Below are 18,142 nucleotides of genomic sequence, written 5' to 3'. Positions count from 1 at the left end.
TGCTGCCTGTTGTCACGCCATTCACCATCTTATTTTGAGTTTCTTAGGAATAAACAGTTTTGAAACTGGCTTTCGCAGCATGCCACGCATAGCAAGTCTTGTGATTTGACGTATGGTTAGTAATATGATTAGTAATAGTTTTAGGATGATGGCTAGTCAGCATACATGTGGGCAGTAAGCAGTTCCTGATTTCATTCTTTGGATGAATCGTTTTGAGCGATGCTGCATTCAGATTGAAATAAAACAACAAGACAGACTTACTTTAAGGCACTTTATTTAACGTGTGTAAGTATTCAGGCATCTGTAAAGAAAAGTATTTTAGCTTTCTTTGGGTTTTAAACTTCGCTTTTCCAGTGAAAAACCTCTGCTTAACCCATTAAGCTCCAGTGTCTTACTTCCTTGTCGCTGTGTACACTTTATACTCACATAATCGCAACTGAAGAGTCTCCCTTCCGGGTTTATATTTTTTCTTTTGCCTGAAAACAGAGCTCAGAAGAGGTGTGGGCGTCTTTGTCGTGTGCAGAACAACTGAATTGCCAAATTGTGTGTCACAGTTGTTTCAGCTCAATCCTGGTTTCAATCTTTGAATGAAGTGTGTTGAGCAATGCTTCATTCAGGCTGATTTATCACACTCAAATTAAGACAGAAAGTTGAAGTGGTCATGTAGGAAACCAGACGCCTTTCAAAGCAGAGCTCAGGGCAATAAAATGCATGTAAATTGAATACCAAATTTTGAATTTCTCAGCTAAGACTGGGATCACTCTCAAGACCAGGAGAAGAAAGTATCCTACCTTTTGACCACAAGAGTCTGTTTTAAATCTTTTTTTTTTTACATTAAGTTATTGAAGTGATTTCATTATGTAGTACACTGGCCTCTTTTTAGTATTATTATATTTGTTGATATCATGGCTGTTGTGTTTTGCTTTCTTTCTTTGGCAACACTAGACTGCTAATAGATGAAAAAATTCCTAAAGACAATTTTTAGCTCAGTCAGCTGAACTGAGGTCATCCTTTGTACGTGCCTCCACGTTTTACAACAATGGCTTCCGCTTCAGGATTGGACGGAATTCAATCAAGCTCACACAAACACGCAGTCAACTGATGGGTCTTTACCCAAACTGTGCTCAAGGACAAAGTCAAATCAATTGTTTCATGTTTTTTTATGGTCGTGGTTACTATTGACCATTCCGTTATAATAGCCCTGAAGTCATAAACTTTAATTTGGGGGTGTTTTGACATTTTTTGAGTCTGCCTGACTTCACATTGGACTTAAATTATTTTTAGTTAGTGCAATACAGCCAACCAATGACAGCAAATCTTTCTTAACTGTACTTTACACATTACAGTAACCTGTGAAGTGTAACCGACTGACCACGTCCGGCTGACCTGTTGCACAAGACCTGAAAGGTCAATAGTGGCGTAAGGAGTTAACTTAGGTTCCAATAATGTGCAAGGATTTTTCCAAGCTGTAACCTTTGCACATGTTAGCAGTTACCATGTTAGTTTAAATAGTAAAAACAAAAAACTTGCATAAACACTTGAATAAAAGCTTCTTTTTTAATTTTTGGCTGCAGGTTTTTTTTCTCCTTTTCAAAAGTAGTAGTTTGCCGAGGATGACTGTGCAGCTGTTTGGTATGTAGGGCATTTTCTTCTCTCTTTTTAAAAAACAGTAATAATTATGGTGCACATAATGTAGTGTAAAAGCAAGGACATACGGATGCAGTGTGTCACTGCTTAGTTTAAATACCGTTGAGTGTGGGTGTAGGTGTGTTGGCCTGGAAGTCCCCTGTATGCACGCACTCGTGTATATGTGTCTGTGTTTGGTTTAAGAAAAGGGCACAGTGACTGAACAGCTTATGCACCAGTTTAAAGTATGAAAAAATAAACAGGTCACTATTTAAAAAAAAGGAAGAAAAAGGGCATTTAAAGTTAGCTTTATAATAATAACAAACCGATTCATCAAAACACGTCTTGTTCAGCGGTTTTTCTTTGTAGGGATTAACTTTGTGACATCACTGCAGTTGGAATGTCCTTCTGGTCAGAAAAATGCTCTGAGAAGAAAGGCCTCCTTTTCAGAGGTAAATTTAGCAACTTAGTTTGGGGGAAAACCAGTCAATAGTGATGTGGGCATCATTGTAATCTGCTAATTATACATAGAACTATATGGTGTTTCCCACAGAGCCTCTTCCAAGTTATATTCCTCGGTTTAGGAATTTTGTGCTCCGTTTGATGTTTGCTCTCGATGGCTTCTGAATGTGAACAAAACCTTTTAACGATTCGGATCTTCAGTTTTTGTTTTTTATCTCTCACCATTCGCACTTTGCTCTGTGCCTGCCGCCGTCCTAACCACAGTCCTCGAGAAGGGGAATACCTTCGCTCTGATTCCCGGCGAATGAAATCACCTCCTGCTGACTCTTCGTTTGAAATCCCCCTTTTTTTTCTATTGTCTGTTTTGACCTGAGTCTCGGCTGCCTGCTAATTAATTTAATATAAATATTCTGATGCTGCTCGTCGTTAGTTTGCAGAGGCAGGCCTGTCTTGTTTATCTAGGTCTGTTTATATTCTTCCTCAAAGCAAAAAAAGCAAGTTCAGCAGTTCAACTTAAAAAGTATGCTTTTATGTCAACCTCTTCAAACACACATAGGCATGTTTACAAAGTTATATTCCACCTTCATTTTGCCTCCACCCAGTGGCATCAGCACACCGTGGAGCTGTGTTTTCTTCCTAAAACCACACTTCTATTGATAGCTGCTAAGCAGTTCTGCACAATCTGTGGTATTTCGCCATGCTGTGATGAATCCCTGCCCTGCCCACCCACCAGGCTTTCTAATTATTACCCTTTATTGCATCATCTCGATGTTACTGGTAACTTAATTCTTTCTCGCACGTCCCTGAAAATTAATTTCTTATGTAAACTGTTGTCAGGCTTTCATTGGATCGGTGACTTCTCGGTGACTTGTGTACCTAGAGAGGACATACCGGCTGATCCAGCCTTTCTCCCAATATTTGCAGACCGCACATGACATCAAAGACACATCAAAAACCGAGACTAAGGTTAAGCACACATAATTCAGTAAACTGTATTGCTGATAAAGTCCTTGTTATGTCTGTGTTTTTGCTTTGAAGTCTGTGCACGAGCTGAGGAGTAATAACCAGACAGAGGGAGGCTTTGTTGTGTATTTAGGTTACTTTTTTAACAACTCTATAAGTCATCCATTCATTAGATACGTATTTGGTTAGTCTTTCATTCTTTTTTGCTGACTAATCACCATCTTCATTCATCATCAGTGAGCTAATAACACTATTCTAGACATTAAACTCCTTTTAGATCTTTTTTTTCAGTCGGCTGTATCTGCAAGGATTTGTTTTAATTCATACATATATTGTATTATACAGTACATTTATATATTTAGATATATATTTAGTTGAGCACAGTTAATTATATTAATGCTTACTAAACTTAAAGGCCTCCAGTATATATTTTATGGATTAATATATAAAGAGTGGAAAATACTCACGGTTATCTGCCTGTGGAGTACTATTTTGTATTTCTGATACATAGTGTGAACTGTTCAGGTCTAAATAACACAATTATCCTCTACTATATATTGTTGGACACTTGGCAGTTTAGAGTGATGCTTTAATAGCTTTTTGTAAATCAGCTTGAAAAGTTAGTTTATGTTGGTTAAAAATGACACTGATACACTCACCATCTACTGTGGACAATAAATAATACAGTGTTTGTTGTTCTAGCTTACACCGATTGACTCCCAGTAAAATCCAGAAATGCTTCCCATAGTTTTCGAAACGAGAACTGGAGGCAGAGCCAATGGAAGCAGCTCTCGGTTCAGGCTGAAGGGACCGACGCCCTCTTTATTTTTCAGATTAGACTGAAAATGGGCTTGTTCTTATATAGCACTTTTCTACTCTGCATGAGCAGTAAAAGCACTTTATATGACATGCCTCATTCACCCAATCACATAAACTCTTATATAGAAAGCACCTATAAGTGCTTTCTATCCAACATTCGCACACAACTTGGAGTTTGGTATCTCACTCTCCTGAGCTAGTCCCCTCAAAAGTTTCCCTTTTAATAAAGCTTATAGTTAAAAGTGGATCATGTGACCCTAAACCATCCCTTAGTTATGCTGCTAAGGGCTAATGCTACCCACTCTTTCACTCTTTAATGAGCTTATATGCTACTATTGCACGCCATTACCTTCATGTTGTTTGTGTCCTTCGTAGCTCTTTTGTCTTTCCCCTCTGAGACCGGTCCCAGCACATAGCTGCACCCTGCCTGAGCCTGGATCTGCTGGAGGTTTCTTGCTGTTTAAAGGGGAGTTTATGTTCGCTACACAGTTGCAGACATTCTTGCTTATAGGAGTTTATTGAGATGCTCTCTATACTACTCAAGATGAGTATTGTTAGGCTCCAAATGTCAAGCACAAAGAAAAGGTTATCCGTCTTCTCTGTAAATACTAGATAATACACTCGTAGTGACTTGGTTGCCTTACATTTCTGTGTCACAATATATTTATTCCCGATGTTAATTTGTTTAAAAATCTTCTAAATGCATCTTTTTAATCCAAAATTCTCCTGAAGTCTTACGTGGGTATTAATTCATGGTTTTAACAAATAGTGTGGGTAGAGCACTCCACCCTTGATCTTATTTCGTCACACACACACACACACACACACACACACACACACACACGGTATCAGTGGACTGTTTGTTAGAGGCATGTAAGGTCGCCAGTTTTCAGGGACTCCAGATTGAGAGTAGAGCGTGAAGAGAGGGAAGGATTTCCTTCCACTGACATTTTCTCATTGTGCCAGTCACACACATACTGAGCAGCCACCCGCCCACATATGTACGACTGCACCGAGCCGCTGGGCCACCCTAATAATAATGCTGAAATAGATAGAGACATGGTAAGTGTGAGAAGCCATATTGACTCTCAGAAGGCTAACATGTGGTTCTTTTACAATGTTTAAACAGTCGACTACTCTAACAAGGAGTCAATTGTGCACTGATACTGGAGATATTGAAATGTTCTGCATAGTCTGCTCATAGATGTGTGTTTCTCCAGATTTGGACTTGAGGGAGTAATAAAGGCAGCATTGCTTCCATTGTTGGTTAGTGATTAACAAGAAAGGTGACATCATTCCCCCTTATTATGACAGTGATTACTGGCAGCACCTGAAGATATGCTTACACAAACGAAACCAATGACTTTATGAACTCTTTATAACCTGGTGGAAGCACGTCGACGAGCTCTTTCTAATGTTTCATCAATATAATAATAATAAAAGTGTTGTTTTTGTGAGGCTAAGGTTGTAGCTCTTTAATTTTTTTTGTGTGTGTTTTTTTTCAATAATGCCGAAAAATGCCACACACTTAGTTGTGGCATCTTTGCAGGCTTTTCTAAAGTTAATTTTAGGACACACTCCTGCGCAATGTAATTATGTAAACAGAAAAGGATACAGGCTTGATGTGACCTTTTAAAAAAATCTACTCAAATGTTCCCAGCAAGTTTTGTTAGTCTTATAACTAGTATACAACATGGTAAAAATTAAAAAAAGAAGAAAAAGACAAAAAAAGGTTTTCCTAATTTTTGTCAGAGGTTTTTCCAAACTCAGAATTTGGATTTTCTACCACAGTCCCACAGAAGTAAAAGCATCTTGAGGTTTTTTGTATACCGTTACATCAACCCTTCCCCTCAATGAGTTCCTGCCAAAGATAGTCATGTCCGCTCTCAGAGTTGTGTGGGTGGCCTGAGTGACTGCATGTTTGGCTCAGAGGCAGCTTTATGGAAATGTGTCATATTTATATAAAATGGAGATCCACGAAGATTCAGGGAAAGCTGCGAGAAATTTTATGAAGAGGGAAGTTTGGGGGAGGAAAATATGTGACAATAATTATGTGGAAATTATGTGGTTTTCAGGTAATTATTATTTGCACTTCCCAAACTCCCTCTAGGAACACCCTTGCTTATTTCTGCATTCCCAGATTAAAGCGTAATGAGATAATAGCTTTGTTAAAAGGTGGGGTCCAGTAAAGGTGTTTGCTCTGTGGCAAGGGTGTGTTAGGCAGCTGTCTCCACCCAGTTGTTTAACCCTCCATCAGGATTTCTACTGTACTCTTCATTCGTCCATAAGCAATGAGTGTGAAGTAAACATATCTCTGTCTCAGATTTTTGTCCACGCTTTCTCCAAGAAATCTAGTTCCCTGTGCTCACTTCCTGTGTGTTTGCGGAGGCGTTTAGTCAGTGGAGATAGAGCGTGGTTTGATTAAGGCTGAACCATTACCTAAAAATGATATCAGACACGGAGGAAGTGAATATATTCGGTTTACAGACACCATGAATAAACACGATTTAAAATAAATATGCCAGACATGAATAGTGTAGGTATTGATTTACCTCATAATTAAACAGCTGAATAAATGAGCAGTGATGGTGGGGAGTATTAATAGTCTCCTGCTTAGCTAATCTATAAATACAACATTCATAGGCATGACTTCTTTAGATATTTACAAGTGAGGGACCACTCACAACAATACTCACTAATCAAACTGTCTCTAAATGTGAAAAGCAGATATTTCAACTTCTATAAAAATTTGTTATGGCCTGTTAACAGAATTTGGGGTCACTGACACAACCAATTTGAAGAGGACTTGGGAAAAGGAATTAAATATAGAGATCAGTGACGAGGTATGGGACAAAGTTTGGGAGAATGCTAAATCTCTGAGCGTCTGTAATAAAGTTAAGGCAATCCAAATTAAAATCCTACACAGAGCTCACATATCACCTTCTCAACGCCATAAATACAATTCAGACCTTTCTCTGCTGTGCCCTAAATGTAAAATAGAGGTGGGCAACCTCACGCACTGTCTATGGTCCTGCCGCAAAATACAACAATTCTGGTTCCTCATAAAGTGTGAACTGGATAAGATCTTCACCACTGAAACTGAATGCAATCCACTGTTGTTGTTTTGGTTATTTGTTTGTTTGTTTAATTTTGGTGTCAGTGTAAAGTTTAAAACTCAATAAACACACAGTTAAAAAAAAATAGTCTCCTGCTTTTTTGTGCAAGGGTGACTTGTAAGATGAACCGAAAGAGAAACCTATCGCTCTAAAAAAAAGTAGCGTCACATGATAAACCAGTCCTAGGATTCAAAGGTGCAATCACTCGTACTTTTCATGACCTTTGCTTTACGATAAGAGATAACTATTTAGATGAGTATGTAGTGTCCTTAGTAACAGTTATTGCATTTTAAATGCCAATTATCTTTTATGGTCATTATTTTACAATCAGCCAACCTTAGATTACCCTTTCACTATTATAGTTGACTGAGGATTTTTTAAAACATTTTGTCACTAGGGGGCAGAATAGTGACACTCATTTACAGTGAAGGTGCTCAGTTGAGCTCTGAAAAGGTCATTGGATGGTGAAAAGTGCACTGGTTTTTGCTGTGCACAGTCTGCCTCGAGGACCAGCCATGCTTCTAGGCTGCTGATTATCTAATTGATCTTTCTGGAAGATAAATCACTTCACTATTGTCTCTGAGTACAGTCAACTCAGTGCCGTGTTCGGAAAACCAGTTTGAGATAATTTGAACTTTGTGATGTGGTGTTTTGTCATGCTGGAAGCAGGCATCAGAAGATGGGCGCCCTTGGATGGATATGGTCAGCAACAATACTTGGGTGTTTAAGCAATGCACATGCGATTATATGGCACCCGAAGTCTGCCAAGAAAATGTCCTGCACACCATTGCACCACCACATCCTCAGTCAATAATGCAAGGAAGTGAAGTTTGGAGTGGAAGCCAGTGTGGTTCTTTGCTGCTCATCTGCATTCAGAGATGCTCTTCTGCATACCTCAGTTGTACCAAGTACTGAGAGAAGTTGTTGGCCTCTTATCAGGTTGAAGCAGTCTGGCCATTCTCCTCTAACCTCCGGCATCAACAAGAAAACTGCTGCTCGCTGGAGATTTTTTTCAGTTTTCAGACCATTTGCTGTAAACTCTAGAGATGATTGTGCTGTTTTCTGGCATGTCTAGCACCAACAACCACATCACATTGAGAGTCACTTAAATCGCTTTTCTTTCCAAGTTCTTCATCAAGTTGCCTTGACCGTGTCTGCATGTCTAAATGCAACGAGTTGCTTCAGTATGATTGGCTGCTTAGATAATTGTGTTGATGAGACTGCTGCTGTGGTGATTTGGCGCTACGTATATAAAAATGAATCAAACGTGTGTACCTAATAAAATGGCAAGTGGTGTCTAGGAAAAGTAAAATGTACTAATGAAACCAGTCTCATGTGGCTATGAAAGCCTATTTTCTAAATCTGTCATGTTGCTCAGAGGTGCCTCCTCACTCATCTTGTCTCGGCGAATAATCGATTTATCGGCCACCAAAACGAACAATTCACGCTGCGGCGTGAACAAAAGCAACGCGAGATTACTGGGCCCAAATGTTAGATGTTGAAGTCAGCAGAGAGGAGATAGAGGCTACGGCAGTGCGGTTTGAGCTCTTCTCAGACAGATAATGTGTGTAGTCACCCACCCTTTCTCCCTCCCCCGCCTCCCACATCATCACCATCCCTCCGGGCAATATGAGACGTCTGGGAGAGCAGAGGGGTGAAACTGGAGAGATGCCGCAGTCACTGGCCCATGTAATAGAACGATAGAGGAGGGTGTGGACACACACACACACACACACACACACACACACACACACACACACACACACACACACACACACACACACACTTTTGTATGTTATAGTGAATATCCTGAGCATTTTGATTTGGTTGTGTTTAGACAGCAGGCTAACCAGCAGTCCAGTTTTGGTACCTCTTGTTTTCCTTCTTTTAGTGTTGGTAAGAACAAAAAACTGCAGACACTCAGGGGTGGTGGATTGGGGAGAGGCTAATAATTGTTTTTTTTTTCTATTCAGATATTGTTATTCTTTCCAGTTGTACATATATTCTATGAAAAGGTCGAAAACACAGTGAAAAATGCCCATCAATAGTCTAACAATGCACACACGCATTACACATTATCCCTGCTGAAAATGTGTATCACAAGAGAAGCTAAACCATTTAATGAGAAATGACAATGTCTCTATTCTCTCTCTCACTTGTATGAAGCAGGCACCACAGTACAGGAGCTTGCTTAAACTCATTAAAAGTAATGATAAAAGCTGTTTTTGTGCAAGTTAGGCAGGCTTTATGTGTGCTAGAGCTGGATTTGGAAAGTGCAAATGTGCACAGAACAAAGTCTGTCAGACAGGCTTTGCAGAATTATAGCTTAATAGAATTAGGGCCTTTATGGACTATTGATTGAAATTTGTAATATGTGCTCATAGTCATCCATCCAGTTTCTTAACCACTTGTTGAGCTTATTCCATCTGTCACTGGATGACTTGGATAAGTTGCCAGTCTGTGACAATTAAATGTAAAATATGTTTTTTATTTAGCTGTGGTGTCTGATGAAATGTGAACAAACACTGTCCACACTAACGTGTACTTCCTTCATATGCACCAATAAATAATTTCCATGGGTACACACCATGACGTTAGCAAAACACAAGCTTTGTTTATACATTAACACATACCTGTAGATTTACAGTAAATGCCCTGAGAGATTATTTGCCTGCCCGCAGGGTGGGAGTAATTCTGTTTATCACAGGCCCAACAGCTTTAACAGCTTCCTGTCATGTGATCTGCCTGGCTCCAAGAGGTCTGGACAAACCACCTGTCATATGGATGCAAAGAGTGAAGGCCGGTATCTCTGTTCAGGAGGTACGATCACAATACAGCAAACACGTGAAAACGAGCTTTAAGAGACACTATGTATGTGTGTGTGGCATCTATCTGTGTCTCCTGCCGTCTGTGGTAAACGGAAGTATCTAATTTCCTAATTGAAATGTTGTAAATTATAAGCAGTCAGCAGGAAAATCATTAAAATCAGGTGGCCATATCAGCTCAGAAACCACGCGATGACAATGAACAAATGCCCGGTTGTCTGGCGGTAAATGTGACAGCTATACCGCAGGAAGTGCCAATGGCAAACAATCACATGAGAAATTCCACTCGCAGGCGGTGAAGAATATCCCATAAATCATCGTTAACTTCTAATTTGATCCCTATTTATTCCACAACTGTCCACCTGAGGATTAGGCTTCCCATTTATTATTGCACCACTAGATGGCACTGTGCCAATGACTATTACCCCCTCTCAGAGCACACTGACCTTATTCCCTATCTATCTAATTACACATTAGACCGGTAATATGCCATTCCACATCCATGGGTCTCAGATGAATGGTTTCCCCCTCCCTTCCTCTTTTCATCTCTCTCTCCTCCCATCCTTCCCCTTTCGCCCCCCACCCTCCCCACTCTGTTCCAGCCAGCTTCCCTCAATTACTGTCACGGGCAGGCCACAACATCAGGGGAGGCTGTGTGGATGGATGGGAGGGTGGGGTGTGGAAGAGGAGGGAGCAGAAGGAAAATGTGTATTATGGATGTGATGAGAGGAGGAGACAGTTGCTGACATACCAGCACACGGTATATGTTTACAGGTGTGTTATACGTGTGCGTGTGTGCGTATGTGTGTGTGCCTGTGCAGCTGTGTGTTTGTGTGATATGCCCATGTGGCAATCGCTTGCCACACGCCGTTGCTGTTGTAGCAACGATGCTGTGGCAACAACGGTTTGACATTTGTGAAGGATAAATATATTCCACTTAGACGAGAGCTATTACCCTCCACTAGTTGTGGTGGAAATACAAAAAAAAAAGCTGAGCAGCTGCAGTGATTGTTCAGCCATGTTTCATTTGCAGCATTTCACTGTCAAAATTAGGCAGACCGCTTTTTGTTAAAGGTTGTTTTTCTCATATTTTATACCTTGCAGTACACCAATGGACATTTCAGATCTGGTATTCAAAGTAAACATTTTTTTGACAATTTGAACCTAGTATCAAATCTAAGCATCTAACATTATTTTTCAGCTTTTTTTTTTTTTTTTACATAACTTTTGTGTTTCTGTTTGCCTTTAAATATTAAATACTCGTCAGTAAGTATTTAATGCTCCTGGCCTGCAGTGTTTAGTGCACTAACCGACATCTCATGCATGAAGTGTGCCTCCAAAGCATGAATGTGAGTTACACCCACAAGCCCGATGTTGTAAATTAGTTATCACGTGCAGGTACAGTGCCGTGAAAAAATATTTGCACCCTTCCTGATTTCTTAGTTTTTTCCATATTTGTCGCTTACATATTTCAGATCATCAAACAAATTATTAAAAGATGGTAACCCGAGTAAATATAACATGTAGTTTTTAAATTATTTCAATTGTTTAGGGAAAACATTATCCTAATCGACCATATCCGGTGTGAAAAAGTAACTGCTCCCCCTTGTTAAATCATGAATTAACTGTGATTTACCATTTTCACTAACCCCGCCCAGGTCTGATTACTGCCAGACCTGTTGATTCAAGAAATCACTTAAATAGAAGCTGTTTGACAAAGAGAAGCAGACTAAAATATCTCAAAAGCAATATATCAGGCTGCAATTCGAAGAAACAGCTGAGAAACAAAGTCAATGACATCTATCTGTCTGTAAAAGGTTACAAAACCACTTCTAAGGCTCTGAGACTTCAATGAACCACAGTAAGGGTCATTATCCACAAATGGAGAAAACTTGGAGCAGTGGGGAACCTTCCCAGGACTGGCCGACGTACTAGAATTACTCAATCACTCATCCAGGAGGTCACAAAAGACCCCAGAAAAACATCTAAAGAACTGCATGTGTCACTTATCTCATTTAAGTTTACAGTTCATGATTCAACACAAAGAAAGAGACCTAGCAAAAAGGCATCCATGGGAGAGTTCAAGGAGAAAACCACTGCTGACCAAAAAGAACAAAAGCTCGTCTCACATTCCCCACAAAACACTGATGACTTTTGGGAAGATATTCTGTAGATTAAGAAGACAAAAACGTAAGATTTCAAAGGCTTAAATCCGGTTGCATTTAGAATAAAATCAAACATGGTTGTGGTTCACACCCAGAAGCCATGAAACGTGTAGGTGTGACAAATGTGAAAAAACGCAAGAAATAGTTTTTCGCAGCACTGTAAATATATTGATTTTGAACTTTCCTCTGTGATTTTTATGTTTGAGTCAATCCCCTAGTTTATGACTGCAAAATCTTTATGTACACCATTTTTGTCCCCACTACAGACATACAGTATAAAATAATTTCATTTTCTGCTGGAACTGTTCAAATGTTATGGACGAGAAATCTGAAAAGCACTTATTAGCCCTTAAAGAATAGCTACGTTTTGCAATCTGTTGCTGAATAGTCGATGAAGATCTACACCAGAGGAGGACAGACATTGTTGTTTGTGCCAGTGGAACTAAAAATAACCTAACAACGAAGGTTTGAATTATTATTTCGTTTCAAAATGAGTTGCTTAGAAGCTAACAAAACTCTGTCAAAAGATGTGCGTCTTAGGTGTGGATCAGGCAAAATATGTTTTAGATACATATGTGATGTTGAAACTTACAGAAAAGCCTTGAAGCAGCCGTTCTGACTTTAATGGATCTTTATATTCTTTATTTTCTTTCAGCGTTACTGCTGTTACATACAAACCCCTCCCAGTGGCTTAGCTGGAGCGATTTAAAATTTGTGTCATCTAAAAATGCTGGGAATTTTCACATTTTTTTTCATGAGAGATAAAATTGTCAAACAAAGGAATATTATACATTTTTCCCATCAAAGTTCAGCCTGAATACATATAACAGCGGACCTATGGTTCTTTCTTAAATTTACATCATAGTGGCTGCTGGTTTAGCTTGCTGGGTAGATCAGGTGACCCATAGATCATAAGGCTAACTCTGAGGTTAACCATTGTTTATCCCAGCTTGCCTGTTTCTCCACCGTTTGGTCACAATAGCACCTAAAAACATAGGCTGCAGACTTGAGACTCCAGAAGGGCACGATGAGCTGCGATGCCATTTGCAGCTGACATAAAGGCAGCGTTTAATGTGCTTGGATGAGAATGGGTTGGCCCAGAGTGCAGATGATGATGTATGTGTTAACAATCAGATTTCCAGTGTTCCTCCGTCTTGCTCTCCACACACTTCCAATATCTGGCAAACCCTGGAAAAAATGGTGTCAAACACAAAGCCATTCTCTAGGTTTCTGCTCAGCTCCACTGCAAACCAGAGCATAATGCATTCGTGTTTATATGCCTGAGATATTCGTCTGCCTGTTTTCGGTGCAATTATTTGTATGTGTTTTTACATGTTGCCTGAGGGTCTATGGTTCAGGAAGCAGTATTTCTCCCATTCCTTAGATATCTTCTTTATGAACCCAGGCAAATCCGCTTCATTAAGAAGCCTTTTCACACCTCTACCCCTGCAAAACACTTCATACATAAAATCCCTAATTTCCTGTCTGGGTGAGTGTAAGTAATTGAATCATTTCACACAGAAGAAAGATCAGTATCACACTGCTGGAGGTGTCCACACAGACTCAGGGACACTGTGGCCACAGATGTATACATGTTTGGTTAGATCAAGCATAGAGTTTTTAGGGCCTTGGTTTACTACATGTACTGTTATACCCGTTACATCTTTTTTATCCTGGTGGGGGATTTCCTTTCTTTTTGGGAGATCGCTGAGTACTCTTGGATGAATTGCGAGAGTTTAATAAATATGGTAATCGCCCCAGCTTTTCCTCTCATACGATCAAGTGCTTAACAATTTTATGTTTAGAAGAAACTGATGGATGGATGACCATAAGATTTGGTGCAAAATTGTCCAAAGACAACACACTTGCACTCCCCATTAGTTGCATACTGAAGGTTGGTAAGAACTCATTGGCAACACATTTTAATGCACTCAATACCCCTTTAGCCTTTTTTCTATGTGTAGTGTAGCATAAAAACAAACAAACAATAAAAAACCAGCAACTCCTCCCAGAAGAAAGAACCTCATCCTCTTAAACCACTTTCACTAATAATGAAAATTCCTGCAAAGACTCAGGAACAGAACCCCTGTCTGTTAATGCAATTTGTCAATGCATCCATACGTTACAAAAACAAACATGGGATAAAGGTTTGGACAGCTCCTGTGAACTGATGAGACAAAGTTTTTTGGGAAATCATGGATACTTTGTCCTCTGGCACACTGGGGATTTAGATCTGTGCTACATCTACCCTGTAGGCACATTTTAACTGAAAACACATCTGAAATCCTACACCGTAGTCTACGCTGTAACCCGACATGCACCTCTCTAAGAATGTAACTACATGTCCCGTCGACATAGCCTGCACAAATATAAATGTGGGCAATGGCATCACCACAAAGGGATGAAGGTTGGTTTGGTTAGCATATGGTTCAAAAGCCATGGTAGGGGTAAATTGCACATTCAGCATGTATTACAACAACACTGCTCTCTAGTCAAAGAGCTCAGCTACTGTTAAGTCCTGTCTGTGGTCCAAAACCCAATTGGGGCATTACAAATTGGAAAATATGACAATTTGTAATGTCATATTTGCTGCTAAAATCATACATCAAAAAACAACGGGACAGTGTTTTTCTTTCAAAGCGACAGCAAGTAGTTTCATAAGCTGTCTTGTTTCTTACTGTATGTGGCCTTTTTATTCACTGTACCAGGGAAAAATGACAACAGTCTTTTTTTTTGTGTGTTTTCAGTTTGGAAACACGCACAACAGTGAAGATGCGCAAGTGAAGGCATAGCTGACCAACCACAACAAACATCCAGAGTCCAGCAGTAACACAATGTACATACACACACTGGGCAGGCTGTCTGTACATTTTTAATTACGTGTGTTGGGTTTTAATCACAAATCTTTTTTGTGAGCAGATGTTTGCAAAACCAATAACATTTTCATCAATCTTTGAGCTAATTATAAAAGTTGATGTTTAGTACCATTGTGCCAAAGTACAGCCCCACAGAGGCACTAGAATAGCTAGTGCTAGTATTCAGCCATAGAAAGATTATTAGAGTGTAAAAAAACAGTGATTTGGTAAAAACTCACCTGATACATGGACTTATTTCACTAAGATGGGCGGGATAATGTTAAATTAATAGTTTACTACATTTTTGGACCTCTTGCTGCTACAAACACTAGTAACAATATAACAATAATACTTTCCTAAATAGGCTCCAGGAAAACTTTTCTTGTGCTCCTTTGTCGGTTTAGTAATTTTAAATTTTAAAGCTAGCCACAGTGCGACGGCCCCGTAAACAGGACGACAGTCTGTCAATGAGCTGCTCCGTCAAAGCAGATGGGGGTTAAGTACTTTGCTGGAAGGTGAATGATGATGAAACTGTAGTTGCAGATAGTTTGTCATTTTCATCACCCTGTCCGCATTTTCACTATCAGTCCATGCACTTGAACTGAATGAGCCTGAGACCATTTGTCTTTAAGCATTTTTAACATGGTTGCTTTGGGTTGTCTCACTCAGAACTGGCTGCATTATGAAGTCGCAGTATTGACTTCAGTGTTCTCTTCAGGTTTAAATACACGTGTGTCGGGCTGTTTATTTTCAGCATCTTGCAACTAAGGTCTTTTTGCCAAATTAGCTCCAGCTTGATAACTAAAATTTACTAAAAATAATTCCCTTGCTCTCAACACTAATTCCTTTCCTAACTAATTCCTCTTACCTCAGTCCATCTAATGGCGCTACTGCAGAGGAGGTTAGAAAGGGCTTTTCAGGGCTACGGGGAGGGGGTGAAAGGGTGAAGAGTGGGGTGAGTCTGTGGCGCTTTGTTGCTGCACATTAATTGAATGGGCTTGGGTCCTGAATCCCTAATTAGGGACAATGGCTGTGACATGGGCAGTGCAGAAGCAGAGAGCTCTTCTGAGAGGTAAGTGGGGAATTGAAGGACAGCCACGGGAAAGCACCTCACGCTCTCATACAGCATCCTCCAAAAGCCTTAAGAGACTATTGTGCGAGTGTACAAGAGTGCACGCACACGTGTGAACAAGCAGACACACACACACACACACACACACCAGAACACACACACACACACACACACAGATACAAATGAAAGAGAGGTAGAGTAGGGGATGGAAGCGAGATGGCGCTCCAGCAGCCTCTTTGCATCGCTTCCTTCTTCCAGCTCATTGACTGATGTCACAATAAGAGAGTGAGAGACGGGGGAGTGCATCATTTGTGGTTGGGGGTGGGGTGGGGAATGGGAGAATGACGTTAGAGCTGAAAAAAAAAAGAAAAAAGAAAGAAAATAAACATCTTACTAAGAAGCGTCAGACTGTGGCGGTGTGGATTGTTTGTGTAGGTTTTGCAGCACGTGCAACATGAAATAAATGTTTTCATGTGAGCATTTTGTTGACTAGTGGGTGTCTTTGCACCATATTTCAGCTTAGCAACGTCTTAGTACGTCTTCATGATGGACCATCAAAAAATCATTAAGAGAGTGCTGAATGACAGTTACGTACTAGTTCTGTTACATTAATTGATTTAGAAAGGCTCATTTCGATTCTTTTCAATTCTACCAGACATTTTCAGAGAATATTTTACTCAGAAATATTAAACTGGTGATTGGGGTTTGGTGTATTACTTAATGTCAGCAGCATATAAATCCTACTTCTGCAGCAGGTGTGATTTACACCTGAAAATCAGAGTAGAACAGTTGAAAACACAGCGTTGATGTACCTGCACTGCAACCCTAAACTTTTCTAGACATTGCTCAGAAAGACCTGTTTGTAAGAATGGAAATATTCAACTGAGGTAAATCAGCATTTGAACTGATTTTACCCTGCCCCTCTCTAGTGCAAAGTCTGAGTCATTTCCATTTGGGTTCAGGTGAGAACAAAGCAGGTAACTGTCTGTTGAATGAGTCAACCAGCTGGTGTCATGTGTCCTTTTCTTGCCCTGAGACCTGTCTGCTCTGCATGGGCTGCACCTTTATCAAACCTGACAAATTTAAAGAAAGTTAAATGTCAGTTTGCATATATACGTTTTAATTTGTGTTCGTGTTTGTGTTACATTCCTGCATTTTTATTGCTTAAAAGTGTAGCATGAAAAAAATCACATTGATATCAGATGTGATAAACTCTTCTTTTTTTTGTGTTAAAGGAGCTCAGCTGTGTATTTGATTATATTTGCATTTACAATAAACAACTTGAGGTAAAGCCTGGTAATAAAAGATTGTCTTAAGTCTACTGGTAGAGTGTCCTTTTATGTCCTTGGTTCTGAAGCTGTTTTTAAAAAATCTCTCAGGCTGAGGAACGTGCTTTTAGTCAAAGAGAAAGAAAAATAGGAATTAGAAAGCGTAACTTTAATATTAAGTAACGCTTAGCGTAACACTCGCCACTTTATGAATTTACGCAGCTCTAGATGTTCGACTTTACTGATTTGAGCTGTATTTACAAAATGCCTAAATACTTTCAATCAAATATTAGAGGGACCTCGCCCCGCTAACTCACCCATGTGATATCTGTACTGTCCTCTCCAAGTAACAACATGCTGGTATTTTAAAGTTTAGCAACCTCTAGTGGCATACACAAAGTGTAAGCAAAATGTTTTCTAGTGTCATCACCCTCACAGGGTCTGAACTTGTCAGCCTGCTAATGTAGAAAAGTTAACATGTCTTTAGCATCCTCCAGTAAATACAGACTACATTCCCATTTGTTAAATTTGTCTAACTCAAACAGATTTGCTGACCTCAGAAAAATTCCCTGAAATCATCTGACATGGCAGAGAGGCCAACTTCACACTAAGAGCTGATTATCCAGGCCAGTCTGAAGATTATGTGTAGAAACATCTTGAAACCATAATCCGCTGAGATTATATTTACCTTTGAAGGAGTTCCCGCCACATTATCTTGGTCAAGCAGTTTTCTTCCAGTGAGCCCTGGTACTATACTGCCCAGGGTAGCTAGCTCTTGTAGGAACTCCCAAGGCTCCCAACTGGTTCTGGGTGAGGGTCAGGCTAATTGCGATTCAGATGAGCCTTTTAAAGGTAAAATCTAAAAACCAAGTACTCTTACCGAAAATAGAGATACTGTGCTCCCATCCTGTGTCAAAACCCTCTATCCACCAGGTGCATGACAATGAGACCATCTAGCCTGGAGTTCTGGG

The sequence above is a fragment of the Mchenga conophoros genome, linkage group LG6 (assembly GCF_057382185.1).
Source record: "Mchenga conophoros isolate Kocher_MC1m ecotype Shallow Benthic linkage group LG6, M_conophoros_male_GT1.1, whole genome shotgun sequence".
NCBI lineage: Eukaryota > Metazoa > Chordata > Actinopteri > Cichliformes > Cichlidae > Mchenga > Mchenga conophoros.
This window is presented reverse-complemented; position numbering follows the sequence as displayed.